Source organism: Hemicordylus capensis, chromosome 2 (assembly GCF_027244095.1).
Source record: "Hemicordylus capensis ecotype Gifberg chromosome 2, rHemCap1.1.pri, whole genome shotgun sequence".
Classification (NCBI taxonomy): Eukaryota; Metazoa; Chordata; class Lepidosauria; order Squamata; family Cordylidae; genus Hemicordylus; species Hemicordylus capensis.
The window spans coordinates 242,532,648-242,548,439 of NC_069658.1; the positions used below are offsets into that span (position 1 = coordinate 242,532,648).

Below are 15,792 nucleotides of genomic sequence, written 5' to 3' on the forward strand. Positions count from 1 at the left end.
TAATGGGAGTGTGGGTAAAATACAAAAAATGGCTGGAATCTAAAACTCCATTATGGGTATCCCCGATTGAAGCTTTGGCATGTAAATAGATAAATATGCAGTCTGAATGAGATACCTATAGGGACTTGTTATGTTTTCAAGAGAGGGGCTGTAAGTTAAAAAAACCTAATCGAAGTACAAAATTTGATTAGTAACTGGTTTCAGTATCATCAGCTAAACGAAATTTACAAGAAGGACCTTAAAGTTGGGTTTGAGGATCAAATGTCGAGATTCGAGAAGGAATTGTGTGAAAAGGATGAAAAATTAGTCTCTAAGATGTATAAGTTGTTGCTTTTGGAGGAGACAAGAGATGAAGTGATTAAAACGACTATGATAAAATGGGCTCAAGATGTGGGTCATAATATAGATATGGCAGCTTGGGGAAAATTATGGAAAACTGATTTAAAGTTCACTGCATGTTATACTTTAAAAGAAAATTATTATAAGATGATGTACCGGTGGTATTTGACACTGAAAAAATTAGCATGAATGTATAAAAATGTTCCAAACAAATGTTGGAAATGTGGACAATGTGAAGGAACCTTTTTTCATATGTAGTGGTCATGTGGGAAGGCAAAGGCCTTTTGGGATATGATATATAATGAGTTGAAGAAAATTTTTAAAATGATATTTCCTAAGAGGCCAGAATCCTTCCTGCTGGGAATAACGCAAGGAGAGTGCTCCTGAAGAAACTTAACATTTTTATGTACGCAAACACGGCGGCTAGAATAGTATATGTGCAGAAATGGAAAGATAATAAAATGCCCTCAAAAGAAGATTGGTTGATAAATTTTTTGGAATATGCTGAGATGGCAAAACTTACAGCACTCATAAGGGATGAAAACTTGGAATGTTTCAAAGAAGATTGGGAGCCATTTTTACTTTACTTAAAGAACTATTTTTCCAATATGGACCTTTCATCAGGGTTTGAAATTTAGTAACAACAGCAAGTTGGGCAGGGTAAAATTGAGTTTGCAATGTGGAGTATATATGTTTTGAATTATTATAGCAATGGTAGATTTGTATAGCTAATATGAACCGTGCAGACTGGTAAGCGGGAAATCAATATTTACTTAATTAAATGTAATTGGATTGTTAAGATATTGTAAAAACCAATAAAATTTTAAAATGCAAAAGAGAGAGAGAGAGAGAGAGAGAAGGCCCGTCTCTGTGTAGCTACCCAATGAGTTGGTGGTAACTGGAGACGGACCTCCTTAGATTACCTCAATGGGCGGTGGGGCTTCTAATGAAGAAGATGCTCTTTTAGATATTAATATTATTATTATTATTAATTCGATTTCTATACCCAGGGCCTAAGCCGTTTAGGGCTTTGTAAATTATAACTAGCACTTTGTATTTTGTCCGGAAACCTATTGGCAGCCAGTGTAATTCTGTGAGTAAAGGAGTAACATGGTCTCTCCGAGATGACCCAGAGACCAACCTGGCTGCTGCATTCTGAACCAACTGAAGTTTCCAGACTACGTACAAAGGCAGCACAACATAGAGCGCATTACAAAAGTCAAGTCTGGAGGTAACCAACAAATGTACCACTGTTTTGAGGTCACTTATCTTAAGAAACAGGCGCAGCTGGCGTATCAGCCGAAGCTGACAGAAAGCACCCCTGGCCACTGCCTCAACCTGAGAAACCAGGGAGAGGTATGAATCCAGAAGTACTTCCAGACTGCAAGCCTGTTCCTTTTGGGGAAGTGTGACCCCATCTAGAATAGGCAGATCAAAATTGTCTCTAGAGTTCTGACCCCACACAATTGGAGAAAGTACGGAGCCTTGAGGGACACCAGACTTAAGCTCAGATTTTTAAGAGCAACAGTCTCCAATCGACACCATCTGGAATCTATCCGAGAGGTAGGAGCAAAACCACTATAAAAAAGTGCCTCCCACCCCCAGCCCTTCAGAGTTTCCAGAAGGATACTATGGTCAATAGTATCGAAAGCCGCCGAGAGATCCAAAAGGACCAATAGAGTCACACTTCCTCCGTCAATTCCTAATTGGAGATTATCCATCAGGCTGACCAAGGCAGTCTCCACCCCATAGCCTGCCCGAAAACCAGTTTGAAATGGGTCTAGATAACCAGTTTCCTGCAAGACCGCCTGGAGCTCAGAAGCCACCACCCTCTCAATTACCTTGCCCAGAAATGGGAGGTTGGAAACAGTCCTCTAATTGCTCAACTCAGAGGGTTCTAATGCAGGCTTCTTTAAAAGAGGTCTAAGGATTGCCTCCTTAAGACAAGGAGGCATCCTGCCCTCCCTCAGAGAAGCATTTACGATTTCCACCAGGTTGTTTACAACAACCTCCCTGCTAGATCGAACAAGCCATGTTGGACAAGGGTCAAGAGAACAAGTGGTAGGCCTCAACACTCCAAACAGCTTGTCCACATCCTCAGGAGTCACAAACTGAAACCAATCCAGTCGAATCACATAAGAGGAGTTGTTGGGCACCTCCAGCTCAGACAAATTCTTAGACAAATTCATGGTGGACAGGTCTATCAATAGCTAGTAGTCTGGTGGCTGTGGGCCACCTCCAGCCTCAGAGGCACAATGTCTCTCAGTACCAGTTGCAGAGGAGCAACCGCAGGAGAGAGGGTGTGCCCTCACCACTGGCCTGTGGGCTCCCCAGAGGCATCTGGTGGGCCACTGTGTGAAACAGGATGCTGGACTAGATAGGCCTTAGGCCTGATCCAGCAGGGCTGTCCTTATGTTCTTAACTGAAATGAACACTGCAGAAAGAGACAGAGCTGTGATAATTGGTGACTTCAATTACCCACACACAGACTGGGTCAATTCACATGCACATAATGACAAAGAGGCCATATTTCCAGATACGCTAAATAACTGTGCCTTGGAACAGCTGCTCATGGGACCTACCAGAGAGAAGTTGTCCTTGGACTTTATCCTGAGTGGTGTTCAGGACCTGGGGCGAGATGTCAGTCTCATGGAACCATTAGGGAACAGTGACCGTAGTGTGCTCAAATGCAGCATTTATGAGAGCAGAGAATTGCCAAGGAAATCTAATACGGATACTATGGACTTCAGAAGAGCAAACATTTCTAAAAGTAGGATTTTTGGTGAAAAGAAAGCTGAGAGGGGAAATCAGGAGGATCAATTTGCTCCAGAATGCATGGAATTGATTTAAAACACCTCCCCTCTTGCCACTACAGTATACACTGCTGGGTGTGGGGGGTGGGGTGGGCAGAAGCTGGACCAAGCAAAGCCTTCTACTGGAGACCTGTTCTGCGCCAAGCACATGCCCATGGCTGAAGAAATGGTGGGTTTGGGGTTGTGTGTGCCAGTAGCCCCCACCAAAGAATCAGTGAAGACCACTGATTCAGTCAAAAGCATCAAGAGGAATAATGAAAACTTCTTTAAATATGTCAGAATCAGGAAACCTGCTAGGAAGATGGTTGGACCTTTAAATGACCAAAAGGGATGATTAAGGAGGATATGGAGATGGAAAAGAAATTGAATAAGTTCCTTGCATCTGTCTTCATGGAAGAGGATAATGAGCATATACCTACAGGTGAACTGAGCTTCTCAGGCCTGGAGGCTGAAGAACTAAGTCACACAGAGGTGACAAGAGGTGACGTTCTGAACTGTCTTGAAACATTAAAAGTTAGCTCATTGCCAGGGTCAGATGGCATCCACCCAAGAGTTCTTAAAGGACTCAAATATCAAATTGCTGATATTCTAGCAGAACCATGTAACTTATCTTCACCTTCAGGCTCTGTACCAGAGCACTGGAAAGTAGCCAACATAACACCAATTTCCAATAAGGGATCGGGGGCGGGGGACCAGGAAATTATAGGCTAGCTAGCTTAACTTCTGTTCCAGGCAAATTGATGGAAAGCGTACTTAAGGATAAAACTGTTAAACTCATAAAAGAACAGGCCCTGCTCAAGGGGAACCACTATGGCTTCTGCAATAATCAATCTTGCCTCACCAACCCTTTGGAGTTTTCTTTGAATGTCAAGAGGCATATATGAACGGAGGTCATCCAGATGACATAGTATACTTGGACTTCCAAAAAGCTTTACCAAATTCCTCATCAAAGTCTCTTGAGAAAACTTAGCAGTCATGGATTAAAGGGACAGGTTCATGGGTGGATTGGTAACTGGTTGGAGGGCAGATGGGAAAAGGGCAGGAATAAATGGACAGTTTCCTCGATGAGGGAAGTCAGAAGTGGGGTCCCCCAGGGATTGATCCCTCGGGGACCCCACTTCTGACTTCCCTCATCGAGAAAACCTGCTGACTCAGGTTGCGGCAGCTGTAACTGATGACTAGGAAATTTAGGACCCACACGAGCAAGATCATCATATTGGCATAGGGCAGCCAGAAGAGGAAATCCTTCTGTTGCCTCACACCCTTCTCCCTCAGAAAAGGCTAAAGGCCTAATTTGTAGAAATCATGTGTTACACTCAGTCAATATGGGCACAACTACCCAGCTTGTGAGCCAGGATTTGAGTTGCTTCACTGCTACCCCAGACTGACGTCTGTCCACTTGTTCCTTGGCTGCATGGGTCACTGCCCTTTGGTCCAGGGAACCGATTCTCTGCTCTGCAATCAACCACTCTCCACGACCCTCGTTTGCTGCCCAGAGCTCCCTTTTGCTGAACGGATCTCCAATCATCTTCCTTCCAGCACAGCAACACTATACAGAAAGTATAACCCCCTCCATTAAGCTGCCAAAACCACTAGATCCGTCTTTTCTTCCTGTCCCTTCTCCCCACTTCTCTCAGAGCTGAAACCACAGATGCAGACTAGCTGACTCAATAAACGTTTTTCTGGCTGCCCCCAAATAGGACCCCTCCTCACATGTCTTCCATCATTCCCCTCTTGTTTCTCAGATTGCTCTACTCTTTACTAACCAAAGTCAGAGTCCTGGGACCCCTTTCGCCAAAACAATGGTCAAAACTGCCATCCAACCAGCTCTTCTCCAGACGCTGAGCTGAGGAAAAGGCCTGCCACCGATGAATGCTGGTGACTGGCTCAGATGGCCACCACAGAAAAGGACTTCTATTCAGGAGGTGGTGTCCTTCATCTGTGTGAAGCCAATGGAATGCTCCTGGACGCAAGCAGATCACTCCTCCTCTTGTGCTCTACGCACTGTCTCTGTGCCATGCAGCACCCATTAAAAACCCCTTCTCTCCTTTTCTTCATCACCCTTCGTGGCTAACGAAGCCTCCTTTCTGCTTTCTCCCTCCCCCTACCATCTGAGTGTTAGATCCCACACTATGGAATACATACATCCATCCAGTGAAAACTCAGCTGCAATTCATTCAGAAATCCCTTCATTTGCCTACTCCTGCTTGCTTGCCTCATGGATTTTCCTCCCCACATTCACTACTTTCCTCCTCAGTCTCTCGTCCCTTACCCCATCACTCTCTTTCTTCATCAGTTTCCCCCTCCCTTCCAAACCGCCTGTTCTAGGAATTTCCTTTCTGGTCATCACTATGATTTTCAGCCATTTTAGACAGTGCTAACATGGGCCCCAAACCATCCTCTCTAGCAGCTCCATCTCCCAGAACTCAAGGGGCTTTCAATACATGTATTGCTTTATTTTGCTAATTCCCCACGTTTATTTTCCCCGTTCCCTACCAATATGTAATTTCTAGTTCTCTTTTTAATATATTTGATTGTTCATTAGAAGCTTGTCTTGCCCTCCCCTTTTGTACTGCTTCCGCTCCCACTGCAGAGATGACCCCTCCTTCTGCTTTCCCCCCGCTGGTGCTTGGTTTTTTGGAAATCCGTCAGGGCGGCAGCGTACCTCTCTGCCGCCCAATTGCCCCCTTGACGGGAAGTAGCCGACATGCCTGCATGCATGTCGGATGCACACACATTAGGTGCCTGATACACGCACAAACATGCCCGATGCGCACAGGCACATCAGGTATTTCCAGGTACTTACAGTCAAGGGGGCAACGAACCATAAAGGACCTCCAAAACAGTTCTGTGCACATCCCTATTCAGCTCATGTGTCATAACAGCTGAATTCCCACCCGGCTACTTATCCTGCAAGATTTCAATATTCTCTACGAAGCCTGCTTGACAGCTGGGGCCTCAGTTTGTAGGTCCCAACGTCTAGATCTCATGTTTTCGTCAAGTATTGAGAATAGTGTGGATGCAGAATGGGATTCAACATAATTCTTTCCTCATAGCCAGATCATCATCAGAGAATTACAGAGATCCTGAAGCTCTGTGGGGATTGGGGATCAGTCATAGTTTCAATGGGTGTGAACAAGCTGGAACTTAATCCAGAACAGACAGACAGACCTCTTTGGGCATCTGAGCAGGAGATATACTGTACACACAATCTATCCATGCACAAAATTGATTTACCGTCTTGGTTCAGGTGCTGGGCCCAAAAATGGAGACTCTCCTTGGGGGGCAGGCAATTCACAGGACTTTGTTTGCAATCTGCTGCTCGGGATGAATCTCATCACATAGCTGAGAGGAGGAACCTTCTCCTAGGACATGTCTCTGCATGGATCCCAGATCTCCCTCTCCTCTCAAGAAGACCAAGATCTCCCTCCCTCAGGCACCTTAGGGCAGGGGCCATAGTCTAGTGGCAGAGCACCTGCAGAAGGTCTCCGTTTCAGTCCCTGGCAGCATCTTCAGGTACAACTGGGAATAACCCCTATCTGAAACCCTGCAAGGTTGCTGCCAGCCAGTGAAGAGAACAATGAATTAGATGGACCCATGCTCTGACCCCAAATAAACCAGCTTCATATCTTCAGAGTCCATCAGGTGAAATCTCCTTTGGGTTTCCTCCACTGCGTGACTCCTCTTTGATCCTCACAAAAACTCCTCCTGTGAGGAAGGTTGGCCTGAGAGATTATTGGCTCATAGTCACCCAACGAGCTTCATCCCTGAGGAGTATCTGATCCCCGATCTTCGAGCTCTTTAACACTCTGACTGCTATAGCACACTGGTTCTCTGGCCCACCTGTGGATTGAACTTAATTATGGGCACCATCCTTCCACTTACTTCAGCAAACCAGACCCCTCTCTTTTCCTCTTCCAGTCTCCCGGACTTCAGTGAAAAAGAGGGAGCCTTACCCAGAAAGGAAACGTTCTCATAATTCTCCTCCATGACTGTCCTGTGCAGGGCTCTTTGGTCCGGATCCAGCAGAGCCCACTCCTCCTCTGTGAAATGCACGGCCACCTCCTCAAAGGTCAACAGACCCTGGAATAAGAAGAAAACATTTCCTCCTCACAGACCACATAAGGGTTCATTCCCTTCCAAGCACAATCCAAATAGGTAGTTAACGTAAGCTGGGAGGAGAAGGGCAGGAAAGATTCCCCTACAGGGTCATTATATTTATATACTGCTTATAGTAGTATAAGTCTATTACTAGATTTATAGTAGTAAATCTAGTATAGATTCCACAAAAACCTTCAAAGTCATTTATTTATTTATTTCCTTCCTTCACATGACCCCATTTCTATCAACATACTTCCTTAAGAAAAATGGTTAAAAATAAATTTGACTAATGGTTAAAAATGTTTTAAAAGAAATTAGTTAATGGTTAAAAAGATGGTTAAAAAGAAATTAGACTAATAGGTATACATGTGAAATCTAGGGGTGTTCACAGAACCGTGGAGCTGCGGTCCGGCACTGGGGTGGGGGGTTCCATTAAGGGCGGGGGGGGGCTTTACTTACCCCTCCCGCGTTTTCCCAACTCCGGCGCCGTATTTAGTGTAAAAATCCGGCGGCAGGATACCACCTTGCCGCCAGCTTCAATCTCCGATGGCTCCTCCGTGGTTAACAATGGGGCGGCAGGATACCTCCCTGCCACCCCCTTCAAGCCCCCTGCCGCCCCCTTCAAGCCCGCTCTGCTTGCTCTCTAGAAATGAGCGGCAGGGAGGTGTCCTGCCGCCCATTTCCCCGCCGGGCTGCCAAAGGCTTTAAGAAGACTTTTGCAGCCCGGCAGGGAAATGGGCAGCAGGGAGGTGTCCTCCCGCCCCTTTGTTAACCATGGAGGATCCATCGGAGATTGAAGCGGGCGGCAAGGAGGTATCCTGCCTCTGTATTTTTACACTAAATACGGCGCCGGAATTCGGAAAACGCAGGAGGGGTAAGTAAAGCGCCCCCCCAGCCCTTAATTGAACCCCCCACCCTAACCCTTCCAAATCGGACCGCCCCGTGTCCGGACCGGTCTGGAGGCCAGTAGAATGGCCTCCGGACCGGTCCGTGCACATCCCTAGTGAAATCTACATCATCATGCACTAAGCACATGTTTCAGTAGTATTTAAATAGTTAGAAAACTACAGTGGTTAAACAAGGTTTATAAAAATCATCATCTCTTAAACAAGTCAATACCTTAACATTAAACACACCCACACACACACCTCTCAACAAAATACCTAGTCAAGTGGGCCAAACTCACATTCTGCTAATAAAGTACTTGGCCCCAAAGTGCTTGATTTTTTTCTAGCAGCTAGATAGGAGTCATGTGGTATAAATATAAAATAAATATTTACTTTTCACAAAAATCTTTAAAGTAAGTCTATTTACTTTATTTGTACACCACCCAAAAGCCTCTGACTCTGGGTGGTTTACAACATCATAAAACAAGTTTAAAAAGAAATAAACACCTTAAAAATTTATGATCACAGTCTAGTTAAAAAGCTTGGGTGAAATAATGTGTCTTTAAAGATTTTTTAAAGGTGTAAGAGATGGGGAGGCTCTTATTTCAGCAGGGAGCGCATGCCAGATTCTTCGGGGAGCAACAGAGAAGGCCCGTCCCTGTATAGTCACCAGATGGACTGGTGGCAATTGCTGATGGACCTCTTTGGATGATCTCAATGGGCGATAGGGCTTATAGGGAAGACGACATTCTAAGATGGTCTGTTTGAGATGACCCGGCTACCAACCTGGTTGCCACATTCTGTACCAAATGCAGTTTCTGTACTATGGCAGCCCCACATAGAGCACATTACAGTAATCAAGTCTGGAGATTACCAGTATATATGTACTACTGTTTTGATGTTGTTTATCTCAAAAAATGTAACAGCTGGCATATCAGCTGAAGCCGATAGAAAACACCCCTAACCACCACCTCAACCAGAGACACCAGAGAGAGGCTTGGATCCAGAAGCACCCCTAGACTGCATACCTGTTCCTTCTGGGAAGTGTGACCCCATCCAGAACAAACAGATCAAAACTATCTCCTGAGTTCCGACCCCACACAGTAAGTACCTCCGTTTTACCTAGATTCAGTCTCAGTTTGTTAACCCTCATCCAGCCCATTGCTGCCTCTAGGTAGGCATTTAGGGAGATTATGCCTTCTCCTGATGATGTTGACATGACATGTCATCATCAGCATATTGATAACCCTGCATCAAACCTCCGGATGTATACCTTAAAGAGCATTAGAGGCAGAATGGAGCCCCTGGGGATGCCATATAAATGTTCATGTTTTGAAGAACAACAGTCTCCAAGTAACACCATCTGGAATCTGCCCGAGAGATAGGAACGGAACCACGGCAAAGCAGTGCCTCCCACTCTCAATCCCATCAGATGCTCCAGAAGGATACTGTGGTCAATAGTATCAAAAGCCTCCAAGAGATCCAAAAGGGCCAAAGGAGTCTCACTCCCTCTTTCAATTCCTGGAGGCAGCAACAGGCTGGATGAGGGAGAACAATTGACAGAGCTAATCAAAAGAAATGGTGCTCTGTCTCAAAGGCGCTCCATTACAATGTTTTCAGGACACGATGGAGGCACCAGCAACAGCCCCTGGAAAACACACTATCCTGGGACTGAGAGGCAGATTGCTGTCCTCTTGCTAAATATTTGACAGCCAACCCTTTCAGTGACTCTCCCTTGCCCAGTTAGCCAGATTAAAGCCTTCAAAGCCCTCCTAGCCAGCAGTTTTGACAGAGGCCAAAGGAAAGAGAGAGGCTTTCACACCTAGGGGAATGTGGGGCAGACGGAGGTGACCTCTTTATTCCCGGTCCTCCTCCTCCCCCAGTGACCCCTCCCCTACTTGATCTGGTTGCACTGAAGCCTCTTCCGCTCCACCAGCAAGAAGAAATGGCTGGGAATCCATTGGCAGTGTCATTCCAGTACCTGCGAATCACAGAAGAGCAATGGAAAGATGTTGGTGAATGAAACAGAGTGACAACTAGTATACTTGGGGAAAGATTTTCATGATGGCTTGGTGCACAATTCAAAATATGGATTTCGATGCATGACAGTTTTTGAGCGATAACTGGCATAACTCAAAATGGTTTTCAGCTGTGGGAGAGGCTGGAGAAATGCATCCCCCCATGAGCAAGTCCACACACCCCTTTAATAGGGATTCTCAGATGTTGTTGACTACAGCTTGGAAAAAGAGTTTCAGGATGGCTTAGTGCACAATTCAAAATATGGATTTTGATGCTTGAGAAAGTTTTTGAGCTGATAACTCAAAGCCTGCTAACTTGGCAAAGAGGCACCTTGTAATGTGGTGATTCTCTTTATTTAGCAGGGGGAGAGTAACTGGCGCTATCCACTCCCAGCACAGTATCTCCAGTGACTGTTGCTAGTATCTATCTTATGTTTCTTTTTAGATTGTGAGCCCTTTGGGGACAGGGTTCCATCTTATTTGTTTATTTCTCTGTGTAAACTGCCCTGAGCCATTTTTGGAAGGGTGGTACAGAAATAGAATATAATAATTATAATAATTATTATTAATAATGTCATTCCCCCGCAGGTGTGAGAGCAAGTACGTGCACATGCGTGCGCGCACACACACACACACACACACACACACACAGTGTTTCCTTTAATAGCGGTTCCCTGATGTTGTTGACTACAATTCCCATAATCCCCAGCCAAAGGCCATTGCAGCTGGGGATGCTGGGAGTTGTGATAAATAACATCTGGGAATCCCTGATAGAGGGAACACTGCACACAGCCAAAACAAATACTCAGTGGAGAAAGAAAGCAGGGCTAGAGGTGGCTTCCCTCCATCATGTACATCTGGCAAAAAAACCCCAATGAGAGATGAAAGGAGAGAGAGGACAGGGAAAGGCCTCAGGGGAGAGTTGTAAGGAAGGTTCCCTCGCTAGATGATTTTCTTCAAGCAAAGATGGGTAATTCCAGCTCTCTTACAGGTCTTCTCTTTCTAGAAAAGGCAGGTAAATGTCTTTTTTGGGGTGCGAGGTCACTCAGTGGCACAACCTTGCCTCTCATCTGCCCAAACCAGGCCTCCCCTCTGGGGACACGCCTGGCCTCAGCCTCTGCATGAGCTCCATTGAGTGCAGCATTGCAGAAAACCCAGACAGACACGAGAAAAAACATTGATGGAAGCACAAAAGTGCCTTTCGGTGGGATGTGAAAAGCGTCTTTCATGCAGGACAAATCCTCCAACTTGGGGGGCAGGGATCTACACAGCAGAGAAGCCAAAATTATTCCTTCCCTCACACACTCTCCCACTCTCAATCTTTTTGAAACCTTTTGAGTTCAGGGTCATAGAAAATCAGATCGGACATCAGGAAAAAATAAGAGAAACTAGAAAGGCAATGTGTGGAGGAGGAGGAGGAGGAAAGAGTGGGGGGCAGAAAAGAAAGCCTTCAGTCCAACGCAGCCTCTTTTCTTTGGGTCTGACCCTAAGAACTTCCAAGCCTTACTACTCCTCTGGGCTTTCTTACTGACCCCTCAGTAAACAGCATACAGCATCTTCCAAATGAGTGAAAGGGACAGGGGAGGGGAGTTCAGGGTTTCCCCCTAAGTCTACCGGCCCCTGCCCCATCTCTGGATCAGCTGGGTAAGCTGCCTTACCAGGCCCCCATTGTTTTTAAGGACCTAAACAATGCCTCTGAACAGCTACCAGCTCAGACTTGCTCCTCTAAGCTAAGGCCCCCTTTGTTCTCTCGCTTCCTGCTGGGTCTCCCACTCCCCATTACTGGCCCAACTGGTATTTCCTACCACCCCTCCCCACGAACGCACAGGGGACTCACCTGATCGCCCCCGGCCCCCGCAAGGGTGGAGAAGGCAAGGGTCACACCCCACCCCCCCAGAAGAGGCGCGAGAGCTCCAGTTCCTTCTTCAGCGGGCTTCAGGCCGCAGCAACTGCAGATTTTAGTCCTTGCAGCACCCCAAGCACCTTAAGGGCCAAGCTGAAGACAGAGCCTCCTGGCGAGAATCTCTCTCTGTGGTCGCTAGGAGTCGACACCAATCATCAATCAATCAGCATTCCAAGCAAGGCTACCCTGGAGTGGATGCAACAGGAAATCACACGGGCTGCCTCAGCGGGTGCCCAGTTTAGGTGTCGCCTAGCTTGCTGCAATGCTGCTCTAAGCCCTTCCTGAAATCCAGAGCAGTGCATTTGAAGACATGTAGTTCTTTGAATGACTACACCACAACAATGGTGCACTCTTTCAACGAAATACATTTCCCAACATGCACTGCCCTGGATTTCGGCACCTCTTTGCACTTCTATCGAGGCTACGCTACTGGAGAGGGGGCGGTGGCGGCAACTGCAATTTCAAAATAGGGGCAGGAGGAAGGGAAGGGAAAGGAATGCATCTTTTGGCTGGATGCAGGGCTCCCTGGAAGCAGCGGAGGGGAGGTTCGGTCCACCCCCAGAGACTCCAGAGCAAAGAAGAGAGATGGGGAAGGACAGACAAAGGGAAGGGCGCCCAGGAGGACAGCAGAGTGTGTGTGTATGCACACACATGTGCATAGTTGTGCAATTACATTCCACCTCTGTCTTGGTTTCCTTCTGTATTTTGTGTTTGGAGGATGCCAAGGTCATACTTCACCTAGGGTGCTAAAAACCCTGGCCCTGGGTGCACTTGATGTCCATGGGTATTGTGTATGTGTGGCTTCTGGTTTCCTCTGCTGCAAGGTCTGCATGGCCATCAACCTCCAGTGAGATAGGAGCTGTTACTGGAGGAGAAGCCAGTACCATGCGCTACCAAGGAAAGGCCTTGTGATGGAAGTCAGATGGTGGGAGGACAGTGTTCTCTCATTCTTCAAAATCTGTGTTCAGAATGAGTTTTGTTCTGGGCGGCAGTATCAAGTCAGTGTGCACAGACAGGCATTCAGAATGGGGCCTTCCTTATTGATCCTGAGCGGGATCGAGAATTAACAGAGCAGACATCAAAAAACATGTGAGCATACAACTTAGAGGGAGCCCTGAGTGGGGTGGGGGCCTGGTTGAAGTAAAATATGCTGAATGGGGAATCTAGCTATTGCTGCTTAGTAAGCCTACCTGGAGTTAACTGAAGGGGTGAGGAGGAGAGGATGTCACAAACCGTGAGCAGGTTAAAACATAGCAATACATTTTGCAAAGACCAACACTTCCTGATTTGTGCTAATTCATAGATGGCTCGTTTTCTGAACATCGAAGAGCAAGGGAGTTCCAAGCCTATTTTCCCCCACCCCGTAACTGTCCCACAGCAGATTGCAAGGTTGTTGGCATACAAGAGAGCCGATATGTCTATTGGCAACCTTAGGAGAGTGGAAATCTTGTCCCTGTGATCATTCAAAAAGAGTGATAAAGGTTGAGTAAAAGTGGGGCCAGAACACTTCCCTGTTTGACCCATCTTTTTGGAGGGACATATTCTGAAAGGTGTCCTCCAAGGTTGTACTGAACTCTAAGTGAAGTATTTGGATATAAACTCAGAATTACCCAACAGCCACCGATCAATAGAAGGTTCTCGAAGTTTTCCCCAGAGTTTAGACGGTGATATTGAATCAAAAGTGAAATTTTTGGGTTTGCTGGAGTATTTCTCTACTAGATGCTGAAGAAAAATGCAGTGATCACCAAGCTTACCTTATGCAGCTAGTTCCAAGTTGGATTAATTCCTTTACTGTCCGTACCATTCTTCATGGCCCCATCATTTTGGGTCCAAATGTGTACATTACGGCCTTTCAGTGGTAACACTTTTGGCAATTTGGCTTTGAGAGAGCCATGGGTTCCATCACTAAGAATAAGTGATGTTGATCACTTCGCTTTGGTCCCCAGACACTATAATTTGGGGAAGATTAAATTGTACATTGATACCCCCAGCATATTTTTTAAAATCATTTAACAACTCCCAGTCAGAGAAGAGCCTATACCTTAGCGAGGTGTCATGCTTTGTCCCCAGTGGTATTACTTATAGGAAAACCCTTTTTCATGAAAGAATCTGCCTGTGGCTCTGGTGCTCTTGAAGCTGCCAAGGATGTTCTTTTGAGCTGTCCTCTTTACCAAGAACTGCTCATAGCTTTCTACTTTGGGTGCTCTGGGGTGTCTTGCATTACTTGGTTACTTCCTGGTCTCAATTTCAAAATCTATACAAAGTTTGTGAGATTTTGTGTTGCAGTTTGTAAGACTAGACAAGTTTAAGTTGGAAACAGTTTAACTGATGAGTTAATCGCAGACATGTATAGTTGCTGCTGCTGTGGGGCTGTGTGTGTCTTTGTTTTATTGCATTTCTGGTCATGTACCGAAACAAAGCTGCTCCTTCTATTACTCCTCCCATGAATGCTGAACTTAGTATGGAACTTCATTTTCCAGGTCCTGGGAGGCCAGCTGCAAGGCCACTCCCACAACACGCTTGGCCAGAATGAGAACCCAGAGGAAGGTGGAGAATAGAATGGCGGCTCTGATGTGGAAATGGAGGCAGCAGCATCTGAAGCAGGGAGAGCAGGAGATCCAGGCCTGGAAGCAGATGGCAAGGGTGGTTGGAAAGGAAGCCCAGGGACCTGCAGAAGACAGCGGGTGTATTGTGGAGCTCCTGGAAACAGAGGTCCACCTGGGTAACTTTGGAGCTTGGATCCAAGGACTTTTGGTGTCTGCCCCCCACCCCACCCCACCCCCACGTAGACAGGAGGAATGGAGCTGGCCCTCAGCACCCCACACCACCCCCACAACAGGAGATCGGGCGGGCTGTGCAGGCTGCAATCCTGCTTGATTGGTGGGCAGGCTACTGCAGGGCATCCGGTATAGGTGTTGCATCAACCCTGTACAGGTGTGGCAACAACCAGCTTCAGGACATTTGGGGGGCCCCCCGGGTGCTGGAAAACCAGACTTTGCACCAGAAGTCCAGTCCACAGAGCACCACTACCTGGAAAGGAACACTTTACACTTGAGGACTGTGGGCTTGACTTCACCAAGTCTCAAGACGCCTTTGTGAGTGAAATGCGGAGCCATGTGCAGACCAGCTCAGCAAAACCATACTCCCCCCATCAGGCCATTCCCAGGTGTGATCTTGGCATGCCCATCACCGGGGACCCTGAGCAGAGGGATTGGCCAAAGGAAGAGTGAACTTCCCTGCCAGGAAAGATGTCGCCGGCCGGCCTTCTGGTTGGTTCCTTACAGTCCAACACTTAAGAGTAAAGCTGATATTTCATTTCTCAGAAGTTTTCAATTGATGAGGATCTCTTCCAGCCCCCTGGAGGCATCTCCCCTGAACTGGACCGCAGTCTGGCTGCATCTCATAGCCTGGTAAATACAGGACATCACCAATCCAATCCTAGAAACCACACAGGGCCTGAAAATGTGCTCCTCACTGCATGCTGAGAAAGAAGCAAGCATCACCACAATGTTTCTGACCATTTAAAAATCTTTTATTGTTTTACAATAAAGTCTATAAATTTATCTTTAGGGTATAGTTCTATATTTTTACATTATACCATAAAAACGAACTATTGCTTTCTATCAAACAAAAGACCTTTGAATTTTTTTTAGAGAGTTAAGAGTTCTATTCAATGTTCCAAACACAGCTAGGTATGTCCCACAGGAATGCAGTCACTAGTCCACATCCAC

At 46.4% G+C, this 15,792-nt stretch overlaps 2 long non-coding RNA genes and 1 pseudogene across 2 annotated transcripts; 1 reads left to right on the top strand and 2 right to left on the bottom strand.

Annotated features, from left to right (window-relative positions):
• LOC128347579 (zinc finger protein 420-like) overlaps window positions 1-15,792 on the bottom strand; it is a 54,237-nt pseudogene that overhangs the window by 8,258 nt on the left and 30,187 nt on the right.
• Window positions 4,319-12,495, bottom strand: LOC128347607 (uncharacterized). The gene is made up of 3 exons (XR_008317606.1): window positions 11,996-12,495; window positions 10,039-10,121; window positions 4,319-7,235 (listed from the first exon to the last, which is right to left on the bottom strand). It is a non-coding gene; the product is annotated as an uncharacterized LOC128347607 (long non-coding RNA).
• Window positions 10,924-15,624, top strand: LOC128347619 (uncharacterized). The gene is made up of 2 exons (XR_008317620.1): window positions 10,924-11,173; window positions 14,542-15,624. It is a non-coding gene; the product is annotated as an uncharacterized LOC128347619 (long non-coding RNA).